At 51.8% G+C, this 27,628-nt stretch overlaps 1 protein-coding gene across 2 annotated transcripts in view; it reads left to right on the forward strand.

Annotated features, from left to right (window-relative positions):
• Nucleotides 1-7,888: 7,888 nt before the first annotated feature.
• Nucleotides 7,889-27,628, forward strand: part of LOC116954100 (protein NDRG3-like) — a 53,776-nt gene continuing 34,036 nt past the window's right edge. The window contains exons 1-2 of one of the 2 annotated variants that reach the window (XM_076052064.1): nucleotides 7,925-8,010; nucleotides 21,437-21,696. The gene's annotated coding sequence lies outside the window, so the exon portion shown is untranslated. Of the gene's footprint in view, nucleotides 8,011-21,436; nucleotides 21,697-27,628 lie in introns of both variants that reach the window. The other variant, XM_076052065.1, reaches the window with a different exon arrangement.

Genomic DNA, 27,628 nt, shown 5'->3' on the forward strand with positions numbered 1-27,628 from the left:
TTTTACCCTTCACCACTCCACCTTTAGTCTTCACCACTCCACCTTTAGTCTTCACCACTCCACCTTTACCCTTCACCACTCCACCTTTAGTCTTCACCACTCCACCTTTACCCTTCACCACTCCACCTTTAGTCTTCACCACTCCACCTTTAGTCTTCACCACTCCACCTTTAGCCTTCACCACTCCACCTTTAGTCTTCACCACTCCACCTTTACCCTTCACCACTCCACCTTTAGCCTTCACCACTCCACCTTTAGTCTTCACCACTCCACCTTTACCCTTCACCACTCCACCTTTAGTCTTCACCACTCCACCTTTAGTCTTCACCACTCCACCTTTAGTCTTCACCACTCCACCTTTAGTCTTCACCACTCCACCTTTACCCTTCACAACTCCACCTTTAGTCTTCACCACTCCACCTTTAGTCTTCACCACTCCACCTTTAGTCTTCACCACTCCACCTTTACCCTTCACCACTCCACCTTTACCCTTCACCACTCCACCTTTAGTCTTCACCACTCCACCTTTAGTCTTCACCACTCCACCTTTAGTCTTCACCACTCCACCTTTAGCCTTCACCACTCCACCTTTACCCTTCACCACTCCACCTTTACCCTTCACCACTCCACCTTTAGTCTTCACCACTCCACCTTTAGTCTTCACCACTCCACCTTTAGCCTTCACCACTCCACCTTTACCCTTCACCACTCCACCTTTAGTCTTCTCCACTCCACCTTTACCCTTCACCGCCCGCCACCATCCAGCGCCGTATTCTGCCCGAGCTCTCTGATGAGTCGATGCGATGTCATCTCTGCCGATCGCCGCGTGCGTTCCCCTTGCTCAGTGGGGTTTTCTTCCCCCGAGCATCAAACACGACAGCTCCTACACCAGCAGCGCAGTGTTTGCACACCGCACCAGGTAATCATTTAAGGCTGAGTAGATCTAGGGGAGGCCCAGGACGAGTTCAGATATTCGTCACTGGTGTTGACCGCGAGCAGGAATCGAACTCGAGTGGCCGGGTTCGCAACACAGCGCGGCGCTAACCGCTACGCCACCGCTTTCACACGCACGCGTCGATCTGGATGTAACGTCTCACATCTGTGGGGTCAACCCTTGCTCACGGGGGGGGGGGGCACTGCCCCCCTCTCGTAACGTGTCCTGCCCAAGTCGACCTGCAATGTCAGCCGTCAATATCCTCGCGGGGTGAGAGCCGCACTGATACCCGGCAATCAGTGCGATGTCTCCACCTCGACGCAACGTTCCCAAAGTGGCGTGTTCTCTCTCTCTCTCTCCGCGTCTCTCGGTGAACATTTCATTCCAAGAGCGCGATTCTCGATACTGGTCTTCAGCGCACTTTTCCCGCATTGGTTCCCATTTTCTTTAAAAACTAAACAATAAAAAAATTACTATTTACATTTTTTTTACCAGGTAAGGCCCACTGAGCCATACGGATCTTTTTCACAAGCAACCTGGCCACAAATGATTGTCAGTCACAGCCTGTCGGCTTATCACGTGGACATTGATCGCAGCTAAATTCTCTCCGCGCATGTTTCTAAACGTGAAAGGAAAACCCGGGACGGCCTCAAGAGAACAATCCACGCGACCACGGGTAGAGGAAACATTCACACTCTGAATGTACAGCAAGCGTCAAAGGTCGGGATCGAACCCACGACCAGGCGAGGTAGTTAACATGTCGCCACCCTCGTTCGTGGGACACTGATATGTCACAGCGGGTAACGTGCACGGAAAGTGATAAAACGCCCTTTTTGTGAAGGGGCGTGGGTTTTTGTGTGTTTACCCATGAGAAGTTGGGTCACACGACGGGGTCGCCCCCGAGCTCCCGAGCCCCGGCGTGCCGAACTTTCGTTTGATTCTTTATGGCCTTGCTCGTGGGGGGCGTTTTCTCCACCACCCCATGGATCGGCCGCTTGAGTCACCTCAGGTGAGCGCGCAGTCTGGAGGTGACTTTGGCCCCGTGGTGTGATGAACTCGATGAACCCTGGGCCGTGAAACACAAAAACACTGAGACGCGGTGGAATAAACGACTCTCGCAATAAACGCGATGGAGATTCGTATCGCTCCGTGGGGGGGGGGGGGGGTCATCTCAAAGTTCACACAAACATCGTGGCTTGTTGCTTAGTTTGGGGCAATGTCCTTGTTATTGAAGAATGAATAGCTTAATTGACCTGCTGTACAGAACTCATTACCGAGTCTTTCCCCTCTCCAAGGTCACCTTCGCACAAGCAGGTGCCCCACAAATGCATCGCAACAGCTCACGCCCATGGACATCAGCTGCAGCAGCAGCAGCAGTGGGCACGCTCTATCCACTGTTGAGTGAAGACCTCTCCGCGCCGATGCTACGATGCCACAATCACTCATCGCAGTCCTGAGATGCTGCCGCAATTCATCTCTCAGCCCTGCCTGATCGCCTGACCTCTTCGCTCCAACAAAACGTTCCCCTCGATGCTGCAGCTCCACGCATCACGCCAGACAGTGACCTGGTCATGACATCGTAAACAGTTGACCCCAACCACCGGGCAGATGGGCAAATGGCTAAGCCACCCCTTGTCCCGTCCCCCTCGACCGCAGCTCCTTCCCACAGACAACTCTCACTGCGTCACATCTACGACGCGATCTCGATCCCGGCCCCCGCGTGTCTTCATGCCCCCCCCCACGATTGCAAAATCATTCCGCCCCTCCCCCCTCCGCTGTTTGTAAAGTGGCGGTGGTGGTGGTGGCGGCGGTGGTGGCGGTGGCGGCGGTGGCGGTGGTGGTCGTGGCGGTGGTGGTGGTGGCGGTGGTGGCGGCGGTGGTGGCGGCGGTGGTGGTGGTGGCGGTGGTGGTGGCGATGGTGGCGGTGGTGGCGGTGGTGGTGGTGGCGGCGGCGGTGGTGGCAGCGGTGGTGGTGGCGGTGGTGGTGGTGGTGGCGGTGGCGGTGGTGGCGGTGGTGGTGGCGGTGGTGGTGGCGGCGGTGGTGGTGGTGGCGGTGGTGGTGGCGGTGGTGGTGGCGGTGGTGGTGGCGGTGGTGGTGGCGGTGGTGGCGGTGGTGGTGGTGCCCCCAGTTCCGCGGCATCCCAGCGCGCACGGCTGTCTCAGCCTCGCAGTGGCTGCGCCTTCGGTGGACTCCGAGGCGGCAGCTTGACGAGCCAGCGGTGACAGGGAGTGATGGGGGTAGGAGGCGGGGGTGGCCCCCTGGCTTCTTACACAAGGGTCCAGCTTTAGTGGTGCGCACGCAGGGACCCGACAACAACAACAACAATAAAATGGGAGAGAGAGAGAGAGATGAATGCAAAAACGGTCACGTGCGTTACTTGATATCTGATCGTATTTTTATATTTATTTATAGCGCCTTTACGCAAATTGCATAACAGAGTAAAAATACCCTGGTGACACCGTAGAATGGTTTAGATGGCAGGGGCGTGCAACACAAAAGTCCTACTAAAATCTCAAGACTCGTTTACAGGGGTTTGCACTATGGGGATGTATAGCCCGGACCGGTAGGTTGGTAGTCATCTGGAACGGCAGAGAGACTCTCCGACCCACAATTAAAATGAAAAAAAATCGACACATTCTGTCCTAAATGGACCAAAATAAACATATGAAAATGTATAGGCGACGTTTTAGGAGATAGCCCTGTTGTCGTAGCATCTCTCTGCAATGGTGGTGCTGCTGGTGCGTGTGATTGCCGAGTCTGCGGGGTTGCGCTGTCCGTGCTGTGCACCGCTGCTCTGCAGCCCCGCATCAAGACGCGCGCGCGTCTCCAAAGGGCTGCTGAACAATTGGTCACCTGGCCGTCACCAGCACGAACGAGATAAAACTCGTGTGTGTCGCCTGCCGTGCTGTGACAATGGTGATTGTCTCCGCAAGGGAAGCAAGTCGGAGAGCAATGAAACGGATCGATTGTCGGGACAATGTGAGACGGTGGGACGTAACTCTCCGAGAGAGACGCACCTCCGATTAGCAGGGTTGGCTATGTACGGTGCGAAAGTAGTTCAACACACATACGCTGAAGATAGTTAAAGATGAAAATTGTCTGTCATGGACATCAACCCTTGGGTTATTAGGATGACACTACAGAGATACAAGCAAATATAAATGAAACGTGCAAACTCTGAACCGGGTTTGACCTCTTGGGTCTCATCAGCAGCCAGGATCCTCCAATATACTTGTTTATCATGGTTCTGAGCGCAGGGCCCTAAGGCACACAATACCAAGTGGAGAGCAACAATCAGCACAATTAAAGCTGAGATAATAATTCATACTTAACATTTTTTTAAATGAGCATGTTGTAAGAACTTGGGTAAATAGACGATGGGAAAGAATTACACAGTGGAACAGTGCTCGAGAACCATCAGAGAGAGAGAGACACGTGTTGTAACCTGCAGTGTGGTGACGGAGTGGCGTGAGTGAATAGGTGAGTAGGTGGGTGAGTGTCTGTGGGTGGGTGAGTGGTGTGTGTGGGTGGGTGAGTGTGGGTGGGTGAGTGTGAGTAGGTGGGTGAGTGTGTGTGGGTGGGTGAGTGTGTGTGGGTAAGTGAGTGTGTTGTTGTAGTAGCTACCACATATGTAGTAGCTACCACATACGTAGCTACTGCATATGTGGTAGCTACTACTACATATGTGGTAACTACTACTATACATATGGTAGCTACTACTACATACGTAGCTACCTTTGCTACTCGGATAACCCGGCTCTGGTCAGCCTGGTAGACGGCAGCGTCACCACGAGTGGAGGCATCGGCGAGCGACACTCACGGGGCCAAAACTCGCGGTGGCAGCGGCAGAAGAGAGGCGAGGAGGCCACTGACCGCCCCTGGGTTGCGGTCACCGAAGTGTCTCAGTGAATGCCGATTCATGAATCAAGCTGACGCTGTTGTGATGTACAGGTGTAGTGAGTGACAAGGTACAGGTGTAGTGAGTGACAAGGTACAGGTGTAGTGAGTAACCAGGTACAGGTGTAGTGAGTAACCAGGTACACGTGTAGTGAGTAACCAGGTACAGGTGTAGTGAGTGACAAGGTACAGGTGTAGTGAGTGACCAGGTACAGGTGTAGTGAGTGACAAGGTGTAGTGAGTAACCAGGTACAGGTGTAGTGAGTGACAAGGTACAGGTGTAGTGAGTAACCAGGTACAGGTGTAGTGAGTGACCAGGTACAGGTGTAGTGAGTGACAAGGTGTAGTGAGTAACCAGGTACAGGTGTAGTGAGTGACAAGGTACAGGTGTAGTGAGTGACAAGGTGTAGTGAGTGACCAGGTACAGGTGTAGTGAGTGACCAGGTACAGGTGTAGTGAGTGACCAGGCACAGGTGTAGTGAGTAACCAGGTACAGGTGTAGTGAGTGACAAGGTGTAGTGAGTAACCAGGTACAGGTGTAGTGAGTGACAAGGTACAGGTGTAGTGAGTAACCAGGTACAGGTGTAGTGAGTGACCAGGTACAGGTGTAGTGAGTGACAAGGTACAGGTGTAGTGAGTGACAAGGTGTAGTGAGTGACCAGGTACAGGTGTAGTGAGTGACCAGGTACAGGTGTAGTGAGTGACCAGGTACAGGTGTAGTGAGTGACCAGGTACAGGTGTAGTGAGTGACAAGGTGCAGGTGTAGTGAGTGACCAGGTACAGGTGTAGTGAGTGACAAGGTGTAGTGAGTGACAAGGTGTAGTGAGTGACCAGGTACAGGTGTACTGAGTGACAGGGTGTAGTGAGTGACAAGGTGTAGTGAGTGACCAGGTACAGGTGTACTGAGTGACGTGATCTTGACCATACTTCCCCCGGCGTGGCGTGGGGAGAGCCCCCTCCTCCTCCCCCCTAATCCAGCAGTGGAGTAACAATAAGAGCTGTGCATGTACAACGTTCCGTCATGTACACAGAGAAAGCATTGCTTGCCAGGGACACGTGCAAGATAGATGTGTGAGTCTGTGTGCTCCTTGGGTTAAATGCATGGCCCATTGTGATGTAGAAATCCGTGGAAGTTACATCGATTAAATGCACGTGCCATTGTGATGTAGAAATCCGTGGAAGTTACATCGATTAAATGCACGTGCCATTGTGATGTAGAAATCCGTGGAAGTTACATCGATTAAATGCACGTCCCATTGTGATGTAGAAATCCGTGGAAGTTACATCGATTAAATGCATGTCCCATTGTGATGTAGAAATCCGTGGAAGTTACATCGATTAAATGCACGTCCCATTGTGATGTAGAAATCCGTGGAAGTTACATCGATTAAATGCATGGCCCATTGTGATGTAGACATCCGTGGAAGTTACATCGAGTAAATGCATGTCCCATTGTGATGTAGAAATCCGTGGAAGTTACATCGATTAAATGCATGTCCCATTGTAATGTAGAAATCCGTGGAAGTTACATCGATTAAATGCACGTCCCATTGTGATGTAGAAATCCGTGGAAGTTACATCGATTAAATGCATGTCCCATTGTGATGTAGAAATCCGTGGAAGTTACATCGATTAAATGCATGTCCCATTGTGATGTAGAAATCCGTGGAAGTTACATCGATTAAATGCACGTGCCATTGTGATGTAGAAATCCGTGGAAGTTACATCGATTAAATGCATGTCCCATTGTGATGTAGAAATCCGTGGAAGTTACATCGATTAAATGCATGTCCCATTGTGATGTAGAAATCCGTGGAAGTTACATCGATTAAATGCATGTCCCATTGTGATGTAGAAATCCGTGGAAGTTACATCGATTAAATGCATGTCCCATTGTGATGTAGAAATCCGTGGAAGTTACATCGATTAAATGCACGTCCCATTGTGATGTAGAAATCCGTGGAAGTTACATCGATTAAATGCATGTCCCATTGTGATGTAGAAATCCGTGGAAGTTACATCGATTAAATGCATGTCCCATTGTGATGTAGAAATCCGTGGAAGTTACATCGATTAAATGCACGTGCCATTGTGATGTAGAAATCCGTGGAAGTTACATCGATTAAATGCATGTCCCATTGTGATGTAGAAATCCGTGGAAGTTACATCGATTAAATGCATGTCCCATTGTGATGTAGACATCCGTGGAAGTTACATCGATTAAATGCATGTCCCATTGTGATGTAGAAATCCGTGGAAGTTACATCGATTAAATGCATGTCCCATTGTGATGTAGAATTCCGTGGAAGTTACATCGATTAAATGCATGTCCCATTGTGATGTAGAAATCCGTGGAAGTTACATCGATTAAATGCATGTCCCATTGTGATGTAGAAATCCGTGGAAGTTACATCGGTAGTTGTGACTCCACGCTCCGGAAATCGGACTCCACGCTCCAGAGAATGCGGCTCCGCATTCCACTTTTCCCCCTCTTCCACCACATGTTTGTAACCAGCCCAAACCCAACCACCGTCACGTGTGCATCCACCCGCCGATTGCACAACACAACTTGCTTTCCTTAATACAGAGCAACATTTAAAAAAAACAATCCACATGCTTATTTAAATACACGAGCAACTATAGGCATGAGATACATACAAAAATATACGTCAGTATAATAATAACGTTTTATAGCATGAAGGGTAACTTGACCAGCATGGTGAAGTATGGTCAAATTACCCTCAATGACCCGCATATGAGTGAGGAAATGCCCTGTTCATCCAGCAGTGGATTCACAAAGATGCTCTGCAACATGCGCACACACGGAGCCCAAAGAAACCACACAAACACATTCGCAACACGGGCAAGCAAAAAATTGTTGGGATGTACCAACGCGTGCCAACACAATCAGCAGGGGGGGGGTTGTTTTTACAGCAACCCCCCCCCCGCTGCCCTCTCGTTATAAACTCGCGGTCGCAATGGACTGGGCCTCGCACGTGTGGTGGCTGAGCCGTCCCCCAACCCCCCAGCCTTCACCACCACCTACCCCCCCGCTCCCGCGCCACTGAATGGTCTCGCCCAGCCCCAGCTGCTGGTTAAATTTTGCAAAACAACAGAAGAAGCAACAGATCAGAGCAAGTTCCGAGAGGGGAAGCAACTTCGCAGCGATACCTCCACGGTAAACACACGTCCGTGTCTCCATCTCTCTCCATATCTCTCTCTCTCACCTTAACAAGAGAACCACCGTAGAGGCTAGAGACACACGCCGATGTATAATAACGAGACCCGTAAGTTGATGTCTGCATGCTAATGGAGCCATTCTCCATCCCCCGTCGTGTTTGTGGCGCTACGCACGATACGGTGCGATATTATAGCGGCAACATCGAGTAGGAATTGTATGTAACTTGTGTGTGTGTGTAACAGTACATTATATATTAATGTGTTATGAGACTACAGATTTTAACATTAATTGTTCGTATGTACGTAATGATGTGTATGTACGTAAGTGCAATGATATGTGTGTTAATATTATACATTGTTGAGACTTGAGAATCGAACACTGTTCGTATGTTTGCGTGTAACAGGGCGATATGTAAGTAATGTATCCGTCGTGAGCCTATATAACATTGAGCATGTAACATGTGTACGCGTAGTATATAGGTGTGTGTGTGTTAAACTACAGTGATATAACCTCACGATTGAGGACAATTTAAACTGTGTGTGTGTAGTTAATGTGTGAACAACAGTGCTATGCAGAATGCGTTACGATGGTACAAGTCGGAGCAACACGTATCATTGTTTGTCTCATGTGTCCCTTTGTTTAAATTGACACGGTCCTTTGTTGAGGGTTATAAGCAAAGGTTATAAGCCATGCAAGCCCGTCATTGTTGTTGTGCTAATTGACGGTTGTGATTGCTTATTGTAAACAATAAATACATTCGCGATTTACATCACGACAAAGACGCGCAGTGTCGCCTCAACTGGCTGTTGGGCAAAGTTAGCGAGCACCTATTAAGGCCGGGGTGGTACACGAAGGGAGTGGCCATCACCGCTCCCGGCCGCCTTTGTCTTTCCAGTACAAATGTTTTTTTGTTTGTAATTACACCTCACCCAAGGTATGGTCCAAAAGTGTTTTTTTTACGTTTGATCGTGTAAATTTACGTTAGATCGCGTAAATTTACGTTAGATCGCGTAAATTTACGTTAGATCGCGTAAATTTACGTTAGATCGCGTAAATTTACGCGATCTAACGCGATCTACCCCCCCCCCACAAACCTGGATGATATTGGTCGCGAAAGCCTCCGTGTTACAGCAAGGTACGGTATTCATTTGAGGCCGAGTGTACCTAGAGGAGGCCCAATACCGGTTCAAATATTCGCCGCTCTTATTGGGCGTGAGCGGGAATGTGAACCGACACGCACACACATAGACACACATACAGAGACACACAGATACAGAGACACACAGATACAGAGACACACACAGAGATAGACACACATAGAGACACAGAGATAGACACACATAGAGACACAGAGATAGACACACATAGAGACACACATAGAGGCACACATAGAGACAGAGACACACACAGAGACATAGACACACACACGAGACACACACAGATACAGAGACACACACACAGACACACAGAGACACAGACACACACAGAGACACACACAGACACACATAGAGACACACATAGAGACACAGACACACACAGAGACACAGACACACACAGAGACAGACAGAGACAGACACACAGACACACACAGAGACACACACAGACACACACACACAGACACACACACACAGACACACACAGAGATACACACAGAGACACACACAGAGACACACACAGAGACACACACAGAGACACACACAGAGACACAGACACACACACAGACACACACACAGACACACACACAGACACACACACACAGGTCGGCAGCAGCAGGTTGTTCTCCAGCCGAGGGGTTGTCGACAGAGAGGGCAACGCCATTGCCCCGTCCATTGCGCGTCGTGCGCTCGCGCGTGCCAGCAACTCTGGGGAAGGGCACGGTGGCCCAGGGTGGCTCCGTTACAGTCACTCATCTCACGCAGCTCACGCGTCCTCTCTCACTCATCTCACGCATCTCACGCATCTCACGCGTCCTCTCTCACTCATCTCACGCATCTCACGCATCTCACGCGTCCTCTCTCACTCATCTCACGCATCTCACGCATCTCACGCGTCCTCTCTCACTCATCTCACGCATCTCACGCGTCCTCTCTCACTCATCTCACGCATCTCACACGTCCTCTCTCACTCATCTCACGCATCTCACGCGTCCTCTCTCACTCATCTCACGCGTCCTCTCTCACTCATCTCACGCGTCCTCTCTCACTCATCTCACGCATCTCACGCGTCCTCTCTCACTCATCTCACGCATCTCACGCGTCCTCTCTCACTCATCTCACGCATCTCACGCATCTCACGCATCTCACGCGTCCTCTCTCACTCATCTCACGCATCTCACGCGTCCTCTCTCACTCATCTCACGCGTCCTCTCTCACTCATCTCACGCATCTCACGCATCTCACGCGTCCTCTCTCACTCATCTCACGCATCTCACGCGTCCTCTCTCACTCATCTCACGCGTCGCCTCACTCATCTCACGCGTCGCCTCTCACTCATCTCACGCGTCGCCTCTCACGCATCTCACGCGTCGCCTCTCACTCATCTCACGCGTCGCCTCTCACTCATCTCACGCGTCGCCTCTCACTCATCTCACGCGTCCTCTCTCACTCATCTCACGCGTCGCCTCTCACTCATCTCACGCGTCCTCTCTCACTCATCTCACGCGTCCTCTCTCACTCATCTCACGCGTCCTCTCTCACTCATCTCACGCGTCGCCTCTCACTCATCTCACGCGTCCTCTCTCACTCATCTCACGCGTCGCCTCTCACGCATCTCACGCGTCCTCTCTCACTCATCTCACGCGTCCGCTCTCACTCATCTCACGCGTCGCCTCTCACGCATCTCACGCGTCGCCTCTCACTCATCTCACGCGTCGCCTCTCACTCATCTCACGCGTCCTCTCTCACTCATCTCACGCGTCCTCTCTCACTCATCTCACGCGTCGCCTCTCACTCATCTCACTAATCTCACGCGTCCTCTCTCACTCATCTCACGCGTCGCCTCTCATTCCCTCCCCTGCCCCGACACGAATGAAGGCCACGTGGGGGGGAGGGGGGACATCTTTGTTATTCCACCGTTACGAACTGCATCACGAACAATAGAAAGTATGACATTACGGATTGTGTTGCCGCTTGTTATCGTCGGACTCTAAGCGGGGGGCCACATGCAAAATATAGTTAATGGTTTGAGACGGCACGAGCGATGTGACTGGGCGTGGGCACGGTAGTAGATGGTGATGGTGCTGATGATGATGGTGGTGGTGGTGGTGATGATGATGATGGTGGTGGTGATGATGATGATGATGGTGGTGGTGATGATGGTGGTGGTGGTGATGATGGTGGTGGTGGTGATGATGATGGTGGTGGTGGTAATGATGATGGTGGTGATGACGATGGTGATGTCGCAGCTCAGGGTGGCGTGAGTTTAAAGGTGGAGAGAGGCGGGGAGGAGGAGGCGTTTAAATGGGCGCGTGTTGACCGAGTCGGGGTTGGCGTGGCGTGGAGTTTTTATATTTTTATATTTATTTAGCACAGTTATTTTTGGTTCGCGATAAATTGCGGTGTGGATGCGAGAGTGTGTGTGTACGAGAGTGTGTGTGTGTGTACGTCTTGTGTGCGATTGTGAGTTTGTGTGCGGGTGTACGAGTGTGCGTGTCGTGTGTGAGTTTGTAAGTTTGTGAGTTTGTTTTTTGTGCGATTGTGAGTTTTGTGTGCCACGTTGTGAGTTTGCGTGTACGTGCGGGGTTATCCATGTGTGTGTGCCGAGTTAAGTGTGATTTGTGTGTGTGTGCTGAGTTAAGTGTGATTTGTGTCCCACAGTTTATCTATTTACAGTCGAACGGTTATTTTTGTTTAGCGATAATTTTGGGTGTGAGTTTGTGTTGCAGGGTGCGAGAGAGTTTGCGCTTATTATGCGTGTGTGTGTGACTGTGTGTGTGAGACTGTTTGTGCGAGTTGATGTGCTTGTGTGACTGTGTGTGATCCTGTGTATGTGTTTATTGGTCTAAGACGGCCGGGCGTGGTGCTGGCCACCCACCCCCATGTGTGCGATGTCGGCCTTCATTCGGTGCTGCTCGCGAACAGCACTTGCCCCAACAGTCTGTTTAGTCTATACGGGGGATCTTTGTTTTTTGTATTTGTCTGACCCTGCACCTTTCATACCAAAGCACATCCATCAGAACTGCCACCACACAACAACAACCCCCATCTGCGTATCGTCACGTAAGCGGCACCACGATAGGCACATCAACATCGGACACAAAGATCCCCCTTTTAGCATTTACCGGGCTGTTTTGGCCAATGCTGTTAGCGAGCACCTATTAAGGCCGGCATGGCACACGAGGGGGTGAGTGGCCGTTCAACAACACGCCCGGCTGGCCGCCTTTGTCTCACCAATGCTGATGTTTACACATCGCACCAGGTACTTATTTGAGGCCGAGCGGACCTAGGTGAGTCCCAGGAACGGTTCAAATATTATATCCACACCACCTTCCCCCGCACCTCCCGATTTAGCACGGTTGGCCACGTACGGTGCGAAGGAAGTTCCACATCCATACTTACACCATCGCCAGCACCAAAGACGACCGTCAACATAACCATCACAACCACACCACGACCACCACCCCCATCATCCCGAGATATCCACGCTGTGGCGACCGTCGCACGAAACCGCAAACGAATCTGCCGGCTTGAGCGTTCGGCGCTGGCTCGCAGATATTCACTACCCCCCCCCCTCTCTCTATTCTGGATCTTAAGGAGATTTGACTTTCCCCTGCTCTAGATCTTGGCTGCCGAGTCGTGTGGGTTTGTTTACATAATAGATGACGTCACCATGCAAGTGCACGAGGTCCTTGGGTGGGTTGCCGCTGCTGTAATGCAATAAAGCCAGATGTAAATAAGCCTGGACTGACTCAATAATAAAGCTTCCTTCTTGAGGAAGCTAGCATCTCGCTCGCATATCCGACTTTCTCCTGCCTTAACAGTTAGGGCCAATGGTGCAGCCCTGCTTCCATTATACAGGTAGCTCTGGAGGGCTAATTTTGGCCTACTCTTCCACTGGCCAAACGTATTGGAAGATATAGTGACACTTATCCCCACCACACGTGGTCTCTGTGGTGCCGTACCCATTTATACTGCCAAATGGACAGAGTGCCAGGATAGGGGGATTTCATAAACGTGCCTAAATGTTTCAACTAATGAACAAAAGAGCTTCATCGCTCATTGGATTCCTCCAGCCGAAATAAAGAGTCTGATTCTGAACTGCTTGGCCGGGAGGTCAAATTGGACTGGCGACCTTTAGATTGCAAGTCCATTGCGTTAACCGATAACAATTCAGAGTTTTGAGAACATGACCCTGATATGAATTGAGAATACCCCTCTGTGCTTTTCATGCCCTCCAAAGTCGTTGATTTGGGAAAAAAGTTCTGACCGTGCATTAATATTATTTTTCTCTTGAGTGTGGGATGCATTTTTGAAAGCTGGACTATATTTTTATTCCTTTTTTTTATCTGTGTGATCGTTTAATTGGTTTTCTGTTTTTACCGTGGGACTGGGCAGCGATGGAGGCACAATGGTTTGGAGCGCATTTCGCCACCGTGGAGCTTGGCCACCCGAGTTTGATTCCAGGCCACTGCCAACATCGGCATCGGCGGCGAGTTGCCTATCTGAACTGGGCCTGGGCACACCCTCGGCTCTGTCGCCTCCATGACTGGCTTGGCATGGGGAGGAATTCGTCCAGCAGCGGATTGACAAAAGGCTGTTTTATTTTAAACTTCGACAACCTACTGCCTAGCCCCTAGGGCATGGTGAAAGGTCAATAAACTTAGTTATTAAACGTAAAACTCGGTACAGCATGTTGCACGCTTGACGCAGTGAATGTGAAATGTATGGGGTGTGCATGTACAGTATTAGGAGGAGCAGTGGTTAGCGCACTGTGCCACGGTCCTGGTGAGCTAGGTTAAATTCCTGGCCATGAGTAATATGGGTACAGTGCAATACAATAATTTCCACGATGGTCTTTACCCACGAATGGCTCACTTGGTCTCCTCAAGAGAGGCCTCGCTTGGGACGTTTGGCCAGGTCCATTCATGAGAATGTGGTTGCCACCCACGCACCAGAGTACCCAGAGAACACCCATACTCCAGAGGGATTCATACTCGTAGCGCCACAAATACATTCAATAATCCATTGCTAATCCTTCTCCTTGGCCACCTTTCCACCCAAGCCTGCACCAGCCGGTATTCCCAGGCAGTAGTTTCCCGTCAAATTACTAACCAGGTTGAACCCTGCTTGGCTCCCCAGAGCTGACAGGTCTGGGCACGTCCAGGGTGATTTAAACATCGGCGTCTGAACCTGTTTTGAGCCGCCAAACCCTTGGTTGACTCCGTCTTCCACGGGTACCTGCTGCTGCTGCTGCTGCTGTGTGTAAACACCGCGACTGGGGAGACAAAGACGGCACCAAGCTTTGTTCTGGCCACTCCACATCCCCTTGTTTCGGCACAATCCCTTGCGGGGTCCGTATGTCCAAACGTGGCTGCTCTTGGTTCTTATTTGTATTACGTGAAATAATGAAACTAATTTTCAGCCCATTGTCAATCTACTGCTGGATGAAGGCCTGTGGATGTTTTATCGGTCGTAGTGTTTGTTTAACCATACTTTACCATGTCTAAGCAGTGTGGGTTTGGCTTGATGATAAGTGCCCCAATTAGGCACTTTGATTGATTCACATCTCACGCTTGGCCGTACTAATACGATAATACAGTAATGCTGTAATTACAGGACAGTAGTATAGCATGATTTCCATTCAGAATGTAACACTTCACGTGCAGTCACCGCAACAAGGCTTATTATAAATACAGTCGAAAAGCAGAAGACGTTCCACTTTATTGTATAATATATTTTCAGAAAAATATTTGGAATTCGTTCGCGTGGCGCGATGGCAAAATTCTTGGCTCCTGATCGGAAGCGGAGGGGGGGGGAACAAAAAATAACCGGGATAAAGAATCCTCTCGTCTCGTAGATTTACACAAAACATGGTGCCCAGACCTCAGTATAATTCTCCTCACGAATCTCTCCCTCCGCCTTGCCCCCCCCCGCCCCCCACAGTTTGCATAAAAGCGATCATCCAGCGCGTTGCTAACGCTACGGATGCGACGACACAACTACGCTTTTCATTCCCGTGCGAGCCTTTCTCTCGCCCTTCCTCCCCGACCAGCGTCTCGCTGCTTTCTCCCTGCACCCCCATCGTAAGATGAGTCCCAAGTTGGCAACACTCGCCTCTGTGTTGTAAACACGGGGCAGTGAAGTCGTCAACAATGCCGCCGCCGAGATTCTTCCACCGTGTTCCCCACGCAGCCTCAACGATCCAACACAGTTGTCAGCCGTTCAATGTGTTCTCAATATTCGGAGGGCATGGGTCGATTCAAGATTTGATTTTTTTTTATCTCTTGGACCATTTTAATGTCTCGTTTATCATTTCCCATTTTAGCCATCTTGTTGGTACAGTTTTGTTTTCCACATTATTGTAAAACTAACACGATCATGTGCATATAAATACATTTTTGCGTGGATCATAAATTCGCAAATAGATTTTTACGTGCAGGTTGCAGCTGTGGAAATTCCATGGTCCTGCAACGTGTGGGCCAGGCCACCCTCGTGGGCACTTGTCTTGGCTTATCGCAGAGTAGCGGTACTTATTCTGTAGGTCCGAGTTGGATGGCACTCCGACCTGGTGTTTGAACTCACGATCTGAATTTTTACTTTGCAGAGCCATATAGGTTGATCGGCAAGGTGACATACATTTTTTAAAAAAAAATTCTCATTCAATCGCCACACGGCCAAGGTGGTTGTTGTTGCCCACTGCTGGGCAAATGCCTAACCCCATTTCTTCCATCTTTGAGGAGTTATTTTACAGTAGTGGCCTCGGAATCCTCTGCTAACGTGTTGCTGTCTCTCCCGTGCGGCTTTCCTCCAGCTTGCTCTTCCCCCTACAACGCAACCATTCCTCTCGTTGTCGAGTGCCCTGGCGCTCGTCAGCATTGACATCATCCCCACTCATCTTGCCGCCGCCTCCTACTCCTCCCGCTTTTGGGGTGGCGCGTGTGACGAAAGGAGCCCACGGAAAGCGGACGTTGGCCGCTCGCACTCCTGAGCGCTGTGAATAAGTCGCCGCTCCCTCCTTCGAAACCGTATACGCAGCGGTGGTGGGGGTGATAAGAGACCCACGGGGAGCCCACATGGTGCCCATCGGGGAGGAGGCCGTCATCCTCCCGCGCTCACCGATCGCAGGCCCATCCATCCACAAGCCGCCTAGAGACCCCAACCGGAGCTGAAACACGTAGCGGTGTTTGCGCCCCGAATTCCTTTTGTTTTATTTCTTTCTGAGCGTCTAGTTTATTTAATTTTATTTTGCCTTTTTTTAAAAAGGGGTAGTTTGGTATGCAGCCCGCGAGTTTCTGCGCTCACTGAAGGGGTTTCTTGTATCCTTCCTGCATGCACAATTATTCATTGTCCTGGGTTGGGGCCCATGAATCGTGGATGAAGGGAGGGAGGTGGCTCAGAGATTGATTGAGCAATTAAGATGCCGATTTGTAGTGACTTCTTATGGCTAATGGGCACCACCGACTCTTCTGCCAACCCTGGTATCGTGGTGAACGCCACGTCTGCTTGCTTGGCTCCAGATGTCCGTTCCGCCATTGCAGACACTTGAAAGGTTTTGAATAATCTTCGTAAAAGCGACGGACAGTGGCTTTTTACTTAAGCGAGGTACGCCAGCCCATTACGACTACGATTCGGATGTAAGCAATTTGTCCACCTTTCAACGACATGGGAGATAGTGCCCATACAATGACCAGGGTGTCGGACGTGCTCATGCAAACTGACAATTTCCACTATACGTGACCAATATAATTCGTTTTGCCCCGTAGGATGGTGGAGAGTCATAGGGACACATCTGGCCAGATGGTTTCATGGCCTAAACCAAAAACCCACGACGCGTGCTTGCCTTTAGCTGAGATCCCGAATTGTGTAACGTACGTGTCCAGATTTAAAAATTGGCCCTTTTGCTATTCTTGAAGCAATAGCAATTCCACATTCCAGTGGTCAAGACGAGGCCATTTTAAACAAGCACAGTTGGCCTCTCACCAAGGGGGTGTGTGAACTCACCACGTGCTGCTGATTTGGTTGAGCTGAGTAAAACAGTAACGGCACTTGTTGTTGTTGTTGGTGGTGGTGATAGTCGAGCTGACCCTGGCCAGGATTTGAACTCTGCCCTGCCATCTGCACTGCTCTGCCAGCCGAGCAGTGTCTTCTCGCCGAGAGCCAAGACGCGTCATACTTCGTAGTCGGCACTTTCTGGTCTGTCTGCTCGCTTGCATTTTTTTGGACGGACCCTGTCATGCACCGTTGTTGAACTTTGGATCCGTGGCTCTGTCAGCGGTTCTGTTTGAACCAACTTTAAACGCGTCTCTTTGTGCTGAGCGGCACACGGCATTCACAGTTTTTGTGTCGGCGTTTTGCAACTCCCTCGTTGTTTATTGCCGTCGCCCGTCACTGTCGGTTGGCTCTTCAAAGTTTATTTTTTGTTTGCATTTAATTACTTGTGCAGTGCTTGTCGAGGCTTTATTATTCAGGACTGTCCTGCGTGGGGTGTTTGACCAATCCCATTTTTTTTAGCGCTTTCATTGCAAGGAAGGAAACCGAGCTGCCCAGAGAAAACCCATACTTACCAAGGAAAAACACAAAACCCCAGCACACAGTTAATCCCAGCTTCCTACTTCATGTACTGCTTCCTTGCAGGCACTTTGCTGCCCATGCGGGTGTTTATCTGAACCGATCTCGGCGTGTACGGCGATCTACCATCCTAAATGTTCCGTCGGCTCGATTACACGAGCCCATTTTGAGTGTTGTACAACTATAGGACGGCCGCCCTGGGTGTCCCCCCCCATCCAGGTTATTTAAGGAACCGTGTGGAATTGCCGTGCCAGGTAATCGTATCCATCCGTCCGTCTGTCTGGTTCTCCGAGGATACCTGACGAGATTTGATGAAGGCTAACAGACCCTTATATAAAAAAAAAACACAACACGTTCATCAATAACACAATAGTGAGGATATGACGATGACATTTCGGGTCCTTATAGCCACGCCCGGGATTCGATGTCTTATGTCCACCTCAGCACGGGCTGTATAACTTTCATAAACTGCAAAATTGCTCAAGTGACATGCCAAACTCAACCACTCAGCTTACCGACGCACCATTGTCCATGTCAGTATTGATTTTGCGCAAGGGTGGCAATGGAATACCCTTGTTTACGACAACTTTCGTATGCAATGTGGGCGTACGAGCGCAAATCACACGTGCGTGTGTTACTGGGTGCGTGTGTGTGTATGGGGAGCCGGTAGTGCAGTGGTTAGCACGTCTCGCTACGAACCCGGATTCCCGAGTTCAATTCCCACTCGTGACTAATAACAGCGGTGAATATTTGAAGCAGTTCTGGGCCCTTACCCTAGGTCAACTCGGCCTCAAATGAATGCCTGGTGCAGTGTGTAAACATCAGCATTGGGGAGACAAAGGCGGCCGGGCTTGGAGAAGGCCACCCACCCCCTCGTCTGTTGTGCCGGCCTTCATAGGTGCTTGCTAACAGCACTTTCCCCAATAGTCTGTTAAAGGCTATACGGGGTCCCCAATAGTCTGTTAAAGGCTATACGGGGGATGTTTGTTTTGATTCGGCCAGCACCTTGGGTCAGATCCCCCCTAACGAGTTAACTCGCTACAAGTCGTCACGTAATTCACTGTTATTCTTTTGCACCGTACGTAGCCTACTATGCTCATCGGAGATGCGGGGGAAGGGCAGCAAACTTAACACAAAGCGGTTCTTGAGAAAGTGGTGTTCAGTCTCTAGAAAACTGGCCACATAAATAAATTGGAACTGCTAAAGTGGTGGTAATCGGGTGGTACCAGCAAGTGAGGCATCTGGTCTGGGCTCATGGACTTCTAAAGGGCCTGCGTTTTAAACCCTGGGTGGTGCCTGAATGCGAATCTTCGATGGTAGATTTTATTTGTTATTCCACCTGCGTCACTCGCGGGAATTGAGATTCCGCAATCGATGGCCGCCCCACGTTAGACGCGCGTAATTGAATTGTTATCAGCGGTTGTCAGGTTAAGTTGCGAGGTTTAAAACGTCGTTAATGTTGTTTAACGTCACTGGGGTTTCAATTTTTTTGACGTCTGTAATTGCACCGGCAGTGCCTAGAATCGAGCTCTGAGTAATTGTCCGCATCAATAATTAATTTGTCGCCATCTCGCGCAGTAATGCCTCCGTGAATAATGCATGGCTGATTTAATTTCTGTCGTGTTTTTCTCCGCGTACGAGTGCATTTGTGGTGCTTGCGCGGTTCACTCCATGTCATTAAGCTCTTAATCGTTTTTTGCCATTTCCGCGGAGTGGCCAGAAGGTTGACATGTCAAGCGGCCGCGCCACCACGTGGCCTCTGTGGTTGAGCCAGGGCGGCCTTGTGTAGAAAGGGACCGGTGCAGCTGTGCCATTGACCGACTATGCCACACTTTGCCTCGCGCACGTCGCCTGCCGATCAACCGACCGTGGCGAACCCGTTGAACCCGGCGACCTATGGATCGCGAGTCCAGCGGTGCTGACCATCGCACCAGCATCCCCGTTGCAACGCCTCCGATCGAACGCTCCCCCCCCCCCCCGCACACCGGTGAAACGACCCCCGCGTGCCCGCTAGGGGAGAGAAGCTTGCAAACTAGGGTACGGTTGGCCGGCTTGCCTGGGCGGGCCGCGGCCGCCCACCCAGGCAACGTGAAGCTGCCAGCTCGGCATTTTCATCGCTCACTTTCTCCTCCTCCTACCCCTGGACGCAAGGGGTGCGTGTGTGTGCGTGTGTGTGCGTGTGTGTGCGCGTGTGTGCGCGTGTGTGCGCGTGTGTGCGTGTGTGTGCGTGTGTGCGTGTGTGCGCGCGTGTGCGGTAGTGGTCAGCACGCCGCGCTGCGAACCCTGCGACGCAAGTTCGATTCCCGCTCACGGCCAACACCGATTATTATCTTAATCGGTCCTGGGCCTCCCCTAGGTCGACTTGGCATCCAGATAAAAACCTGGTATGGTGTATAAACATCGCCACTAAGGAGACAAAGGCGGCCGGGCGTGGTGCTGGCCACCCACTCCCTCGTATGCCATGCCGGCCTTCAAGGTGCTACTTGCTAACAGCATACCGTCCTTAACAGTCTGTTAAGACTATACGGGGATCTTTGTCTATGTGTCTGTGTGCGTCTCATGCTGGTCAAGGATTGGTAGTATAGTGGTTAGAACACTGTACTATGAACCCTGTCGATTTCTCATGGTGGTGAATATCTAATACGGTGCTGGGCCTCTCCTAGATTGACTTAAACGAGACGTACGAAGGAGACCTATTTGTCTGCTTATCTCTTTAGATGTACACAGTGGCCGCCTGTCCAAGTGGTGTCCGGGCTGAATCCAGCTTAGGGTTTTTCCCAGATTGTGCGTAATTGGATGATACTCTGACAGCGTGCATGGCGTGGCAAGCATCAACCCGGGTGGTCACGAGGAAGTGTGTAGTAACCTCCACTGTTGGCTTGCAATGCCCGAGCCACTGTGCCCGCTTCCGTTTGTGTACAAGGAGCACGCAGGTGCGGAGGCAGGCTGCACAGTGAGGCACCCATAAACCGCGTGACATTTGCCGTGATTTACGCATGTTCACGCGTGTTCACGCCATGGAGGGAGTGCTCCTGGCTCTGGGCGTTATGTCGGCGGCATCGCCACATTGGCAGCAAAATACATTAATTCATTTGTAATTAATAATCGTAATGGACAACAATTTAGAGCGCACGCACATTTCACGAATTGGGAAAACCTCGTTCGCGCGAACTTGGAGGAGCGCAGCCTAAGTCCCTCGTATGCCCGGCTGCACAGGTAATGATACTAATAACATGCACTCGTTATAGGTGCTTGGGCCTTGAGCTGCTGCTTGGAGGTGGATGATGCTGCTGCTGTGTATGCAGTGCGAGAGAATTCCAGACCGCTGCCGGTGCAGTTTCGGGGAATCGCCGCTTGACCAGGAACGGTGCCGGTTCCGGGTGCGACGAGCAGGAATATCGGACGTGGTCTGTTGCCGTGGTCAGCGGAATGATCAGGGTGCAGGAGAGGTACTGGGGGAGACCTTGAGAGAGAGAGATGAGAGCTCAGTGACACAGGATAGCGACGTTGTCAAGCGTCCATGGTATGGTGGAGGTGTCGGTGCAAGGCGAAGCCGCGTGGCCGCGCCCGATGCCCAGGGCGGCGCAAGGCGGCCCGCTTGGCTGGCGCTGTCGTTGCTCGAGCACTGTTGGCGTTGTGGGGGTCGATGCGCGCGCCAACAACGCTGCAAGCCCAAGTGCTCGCTGTGGTCCACGCAGGGTGGATGGATGCGCTGCCTCGGGGCGCTGCCTCGGGGCGCCGCCACGGTGGCTGTGCGCGTCTCGCCTCGAGGAGGACGTGGTTGTCAAGCGAGACGGCGGGCACGGCGTGTCCGTGACGTCGGATGCACAGTCCTGCAAATTCCTGTTCGCGCCACTGCTGGCGGAAGGATCTTCTGCTAGAGGGAGCTCCAGAGAAGCCCCTCTGGAGAGTATTTGGCCTACTCTTCCACGCTGCCGGCAAGACGTCTTGGAAAAAGGTGGGCGTTACCCACGCTTTACCCCACCACCTGCGATCAGCCGATCGACTAGCTGCCGTGTTGCCGTTTGTTCTGCCGGATGGCCAGAGGCGGTAGCGCGGGGGTGGGGGGGGGATTGAAGAAACGTGCGCTATTGTTGCAACGACTTCTTCGGGGAGTTCGGACCGGCCACCTCTGGGTTGCAACACCGGTGTGGCTGCACGGCAGCGTGCATCAATAAATACTTACTTGTAGGAATCCACACAACCGCTTGGTAAAGCGACGGCGTGACCGCAAGAGGCTGCAGGCACGAGGGCGCGGTACCGCGCAGCCACGAGGCTGCCGTACGTTGCGAGCCATTATGAGCCAAGGGTTGCATTGAGATTCCACAGGGGCCCCCTGCCTGTCGTGACCTGATTAATTTGAGCGGCAGGCGGCTGAATGATTCTCTCGCGACGAGGTGGGAGATTTTAACGGTGGAGCCAAAAGGAGAGGGGCGGGGAGGGAGGAGTGAGGGACCCAGGATGGGGATGGTGCTTTTTGGGCAGGGCAAAGTGGGTTGGCCCGTAAGGCCTATGGGCTAGATAAGGCCCATGACGTAATTTCATTCGGCCCACTGCCACGTGAGGCCTGCAGACGTTTTTCGCAAGCGCCATCTCGGCACTAATTAGGTCCCAGAGGGGAATAATACTATAATAATATTCGACCTGGGAAAACGGCGTCTTTCTGTTGTCGCGTGCTCTTGGCAACTTCTGTCACTGCAAGGGCCTCTTACCAACACTTGGTAAGATGGACGATGTGGAGTTTATGGCCCAGGACAGGAGTTGGTGTGCGAGAGAAGGGAGAGAGAGAAAGGCATAGCAAAGGCGGTAGATCTCAGGTGGATGGCGGCAGCAGCAGCGGTGGTCTCGTTTGTACTTGTCGACTCTCTTTGCTCGTGGCAGTTTGGCCTCAAACTACAAAGGCAGCCCGACCAACCCCAGTGCTGGCCTCTTCAGTGCAGCAGCAACTGCAGCAGCAGTCGTCACAATCTGATAGAGCTGGGAGTAAAATTTGGTAATCGACTACTTTGTGTTCGATTACTCGAGCCTATGTAAACATGGTGGCGGCTCCTACATTCTGCCTCTCGAAGGAGGGAAACCCCCAACCCTCCCCCACCCAACAAGCCACAGCCAAGTGTGACGCGGCAGATCACGTCACCAAGTTCCACCCATGACCGCTCCTCCAGCGGCACATGTGAGAACAGGGTGGTAGATATTTTGTTTATTTTCGCAGCTATTTCCGTGTTATGTATACACATGTAAACTCATTTTTTTAGAACTGCTTTTTGTGTTTAGTGTGTCCTTCCCCTGCACATCCAATTATCACGGTTGGCTACGTACGTTGAAAAATAAGTTCTACATACGTACATCTGATTTGATGCGGTAAGGGGGTGTTGGAGTGATAGGATGGCGCGATGCAAGGAGCGCTCTTGAGAGCATTACCGCTGGGTGTTGCGGCGCTAATGAGCACGTTTATAAATATGGCACGGAAGCAGCATGCCACCACTCGCCTGCTGTGCGGCCCGCTCTGCGCGCTCCGCACGTTGGCGGTGGAGGTGGCGGTTCGTGAGCCGAGAGGCTTGGGGGAGGGGCGATCGCACGTGCAGAGGTCTGACGCCGTGCGGACAATGGCCCTGCGCCATGAACAAGGGCCCTTGCCCGAAACGTCGCCGATTTGTTAATTTAGGCTCCCGTAAGCAATTCCGCTCCAGCGCTGTGTACGTGCCGGCCCGGGCATTGATGACAGTTTCCCGAATTCTCCGTGATTGCCCGTGGCACTGGGCGGAGTGCCCGGTTAATCGGGCGGTGACCACGCCTGGCGATCGCGACGAGCCGGGCCCACCTGTCGCCGTTTTTACTTGGCCTTTCTAAGATTGGACTCTGGGTTTCGGGGGGGCCGTCGTTATAAAACCGGTTCCCAGACTCTGTGGTTCCGCCTGCTGCTCCTCATGCCCGCTGCGAGTCATTCAGTCTCTTTTCGAGAGCGAGTGAATACTGTATGACGGCGGTGCGCTACAAGTCGACATCATCATCATTATAACTGCTGATTAAAGAGATCATTCCACAACGATATTTCCTTGTCTCACATTGGGACTCTGACAGCCAATTTCTGTAATTTGTAAGGATAAAAGCATTGCTCTGCAGGGGATGGCCTTGTGGGATAATTGGCCACATAGCGCCGAGCCGGCACCGCTGAGAGATCCTGACTTTGAATCTGGGTTTCACCTGCACGTGACAAAACCGGCTTTTCAAGTGCAGTCGATGGTCTCAGCTCGGTCAAAAACTACAGTAATTAAATTAGTTTTTTTTTTCCGCTTAATGTGGTTTATTCCAGCTCTGCAACTTAAAATGGTGGGCGTGGCCGATGTGTCACGAGAACCGTCTTTGTGGGGTAGAGGAAAAAGGTGTGGTGCTGGGCGTGAAGAGCGTGGCCTCGCAAAGCGACCTTGGGAAGTAGTCGTTTGACCTTGTGGTTTGAGGGCCGCTCTCCAACACGAATCATCTGGTGGTGCTGCTGCTGTCGTGGTAGTGGTGCACATGCAGAGATAACAAAAAAAAAACTCAACACTTTGTGTGTCAGTAACAGTGGCCTTAAAATAAGAAGATATGTAATATTATTTTATTGTTTCCCTTCTACGTGACTTTACCGAAAGAACCAAGAATATGAATCCCTGCAGTCACGAAAGCTTTAAATCAAAATTTATTGGGACAATGTCAGAAGGGAAAGGCCTTGATATATAATTTTCTTTTTAAGGCTCTGACACAAGGTGATGCACTGCTTGTTGCAGAGTGGAGGTGCCTTTTTTCGTGATATGGCGACGATAAGCACCGTTAACCTGTGTACAGTAATTGTGAAATTAAAAACAATTGGCACATACAAATTTGCTCGGCATGCACGCTTGTCTGTGCACACCTCCTGTTGCACATACCATGCCGAGGTCAAAAATAGTTGAACAGGATATTAAAAGCACTCGCACACAGCAGTACAGTGCTCTCTTTTTAACAGCCGCCGTTCATAACAGTGGCCCGCGTGGCTACGGAGAGTGCAGTTTGTGCAGCTGCAATGGGGCCCACAAGCTGAGCTAGGAAGAGTGGAGGAGGGAGGGAATATAGAGGGAAGGGGCCCAATGGAATTGGTTGCTCCAGGGCCCATGACAACCGCACTACGCCACCGCTGCTTCCCATCACGCCCTCCCCAGGATCCAGTGAAACGAGTCCCAACTTTGCGCAAAATCAACAGAGGTTGACTTATGGAGAGACTGAGCACCGCCTACAGGAATGTGGAATTTCCACCACTGACTTGGATGAAGGCCCTCCCCTATGCTGTGTTGGCCATCGGGGGTTGTTTGACCACTCCACCACATTCATAATCGTCGTATAAACATTGAACTTTCAAAGTTCCCTGGTGTTTAAGCGGTCAGCGTAGCTGGCTACCTCTCCACTCTGGAGTGCCCCTTGCTACGCGTGAGGTGAAGGCCCGCAAGGAGCTCCCCTCAACCTTGCACGTGCAACGCTTGCTGCGGGCCACGAGCTTTGCTGTTTAACCCTTCTCCTCTTTGACGTGCGTCGTTCGCCCATCCGGCCCTGGGTGAGGGTTCGGCCCACCGCTGTCCTACGCAGATTTGCCACCGTTGTCTTCCAAAAAGCTTCCACGGCGCAAGGAGCAAAACGTCGGACAACGTGCCGGCCAACACGCCACCACCATCTGAAAAAACGAATGGGAGGGTCCTTAAAACACAAGCTTAAAATAAACAAAAGACCCGGCATGGATCTCTGACCTCGCTCCATAGGCATGGCAGGGGGTCGCCCCGTCAGAGCGCCGAGATGTCGCCCGCATTCGCCGTTTAGTCGGCCGCCGCATCGTCTGCGGCGTTGGGGGGTGGGGGGGGCCACGGGGGTTGGGGGGACCTTGAAACACGGCGTGCGGCGAGGGAGGTGCCAGCCACTGCCACGCTCGTGGTGGGGGGGAGCGTTCGCCGCTTGCCCCCACGCTACCGCAGCCGCCTCCTGGTTTACCGCTCGCAGCAGCAACCATCCCCACCACGCTGCCTCGCGTGCCATGTTTGTGCGCACGTGCACAGGTCGCCCACCGCCTTCCAGATGAGTTTGTGTTTTTGCTCCGGACTGCTGGGGTGCGGGCGTGCACGATGTTTTCACGCCATTGCCCCGTGTTGCGCCATGTTGTTGTACTCCTACAGGCGGACTCCTCTCTGCGCCCGACCTGATTTTTGGTTTACTCGCAGTATGCTCCTTGTTTATTCGCGTACACTCCGTCTCTTAAGCCCTATCCTTAAGTTCTAATCCAGAGGGGGACTGTCCTGGCTGCCGAGTCAGGTGAAACTTTGCCCTCTACTTATACCACATTTCCCATCCATCGGAAATCTGACCCAAGCCATCCCTGGGCCATTGTATCTCCTTCCCCTTCCCCCCCCCCCCATTGCCTCAAGGGAAGGGATCGAAGAGAGGTAGCTTTTAACAAGCATTCGCTTCTGCTTTGGTGAGTCTTTGCGCGATCCCAAAGCAAAGGAGCCCAAGGTACCGGATGCGGCTGTCGCACATCACGTGACTCTGAATCCGGGGCGATTGGCGGCGAAACCAAAGGAATCTCTCTCAAATTCGCGCAGCTCCGCCGTCGCGTGCCGCCGCTTTGTCCACGCCGGAGCGAGGAGTTGTGCAACCAGAATCACGTCGCCCCCCACCCTCCCACGTGTGTACGTCACCTGTTGCGGAGACGGACGCATCCTCCGCGTCGTCACGAGCGAGGGTCGGCTGCGTGCAGCGCAGCTGTGCAGATTGATCCCCCCCCCCCCCACCCCCGACGTGTGGACTCGTTGCGGTGGCAGGATTTTGTTTTGCGCAAGGTGGGTGGCGCGTGGCGTTCGCTTGAGGCAAGTCGGAGCTCCGGTGTAAACCCACCTCGGTGGAGAGATAAGCTTATCGCCTCTGCACGCAACCCCGTTTGCCAAATGCGTTAAAATGTTTGTGCAAATTGGACACTGTCGGTTGTTTTTGCAGCCGGAACATGGAGCCACGATGTACGGAGACCTCTCGGTTTAGGGTGGGGGTGCGGGGGGGGGGGGGGGGTCTGGACAAATAATGAAATAAGTGGCGCTGCTCACTCGATGACTGCTGCCACCGCCCGTGTTTACGGGTGGCTGGTGGGGGGCGGCGGGAATGTCGACCTCGGGACGATGAGAGCCCATGTACGATTACACGCCGCCTTTAAATAAACCGTCTCCGGTTTATTTAATTTATTTATCCGTCACTCTGAGCATTGTAGCTGCACTCATCGGATACTAGAGGGTGGTGGGGGGGGGGGATATGTCTTGACCTGGCAACACCTGGGTCTAATTCCCGTGCACTCGGTAGTGACCTGTTGTCTGTCGAGGCGTTAGAGCCTCATGGTGGATGCCTACAGTCGGAGCGCGATGAACCATTTGGTGCCATCCCGTGCATGGTGGCCTGCCAAAGAGATTAAGTTATTTCCCAGCTCTCGGTAACGGAGAGGTCTCGCACTGCTGCCGGGATTCGTCGTCGCGGTCGATTTTCCGGATCCGTCTCCCAGTTGGTTTCATCGGTGTCGGCCCTGCCACCGTCACTGATGTCGAATGGTGACTAATTGACGTTTAATTTAAGCAGCCTGTACGATCGGACCGCTCCACGGTTGAGGGATTTAATTTAATTTCTGTGTAAAACGTTGAGTAAATCGTATGATGCAAATGAGCTAAGTAGGATCTTTGCATCACGGAACCGCGAGTGTATGGCAATGGCTTGTGGTGTGGAGGCTGTCATCCAGCAGCAGATCGATCACGGCTGAATGTCTTTGATGAAAAGCATCTGGCTAGGGCTAACGGCTTTAAGAAATTGTGCTCAAACTGTTCGTAAAAAATCGGGAACAAGCGGCTATTCAC

The sequence above is a fragment of the Petromyzon marinus genome, chromosome 54, assembly GCF_048934315.1.
Source record: "Petromyzon marinus isolate PM22_M1 ecotype Great Lakes invasive population chromosome 54, UKy_Petmar_22M1.pri1.0, whole genome shotgun sequence".
Taxonomy (NCBI): Eukaryota; Metazoa; Chordata; class Hyperoartia; order Petromyzontiformes; family Petromyzontidae; genus Petromyzon; species Petromyzon marinus.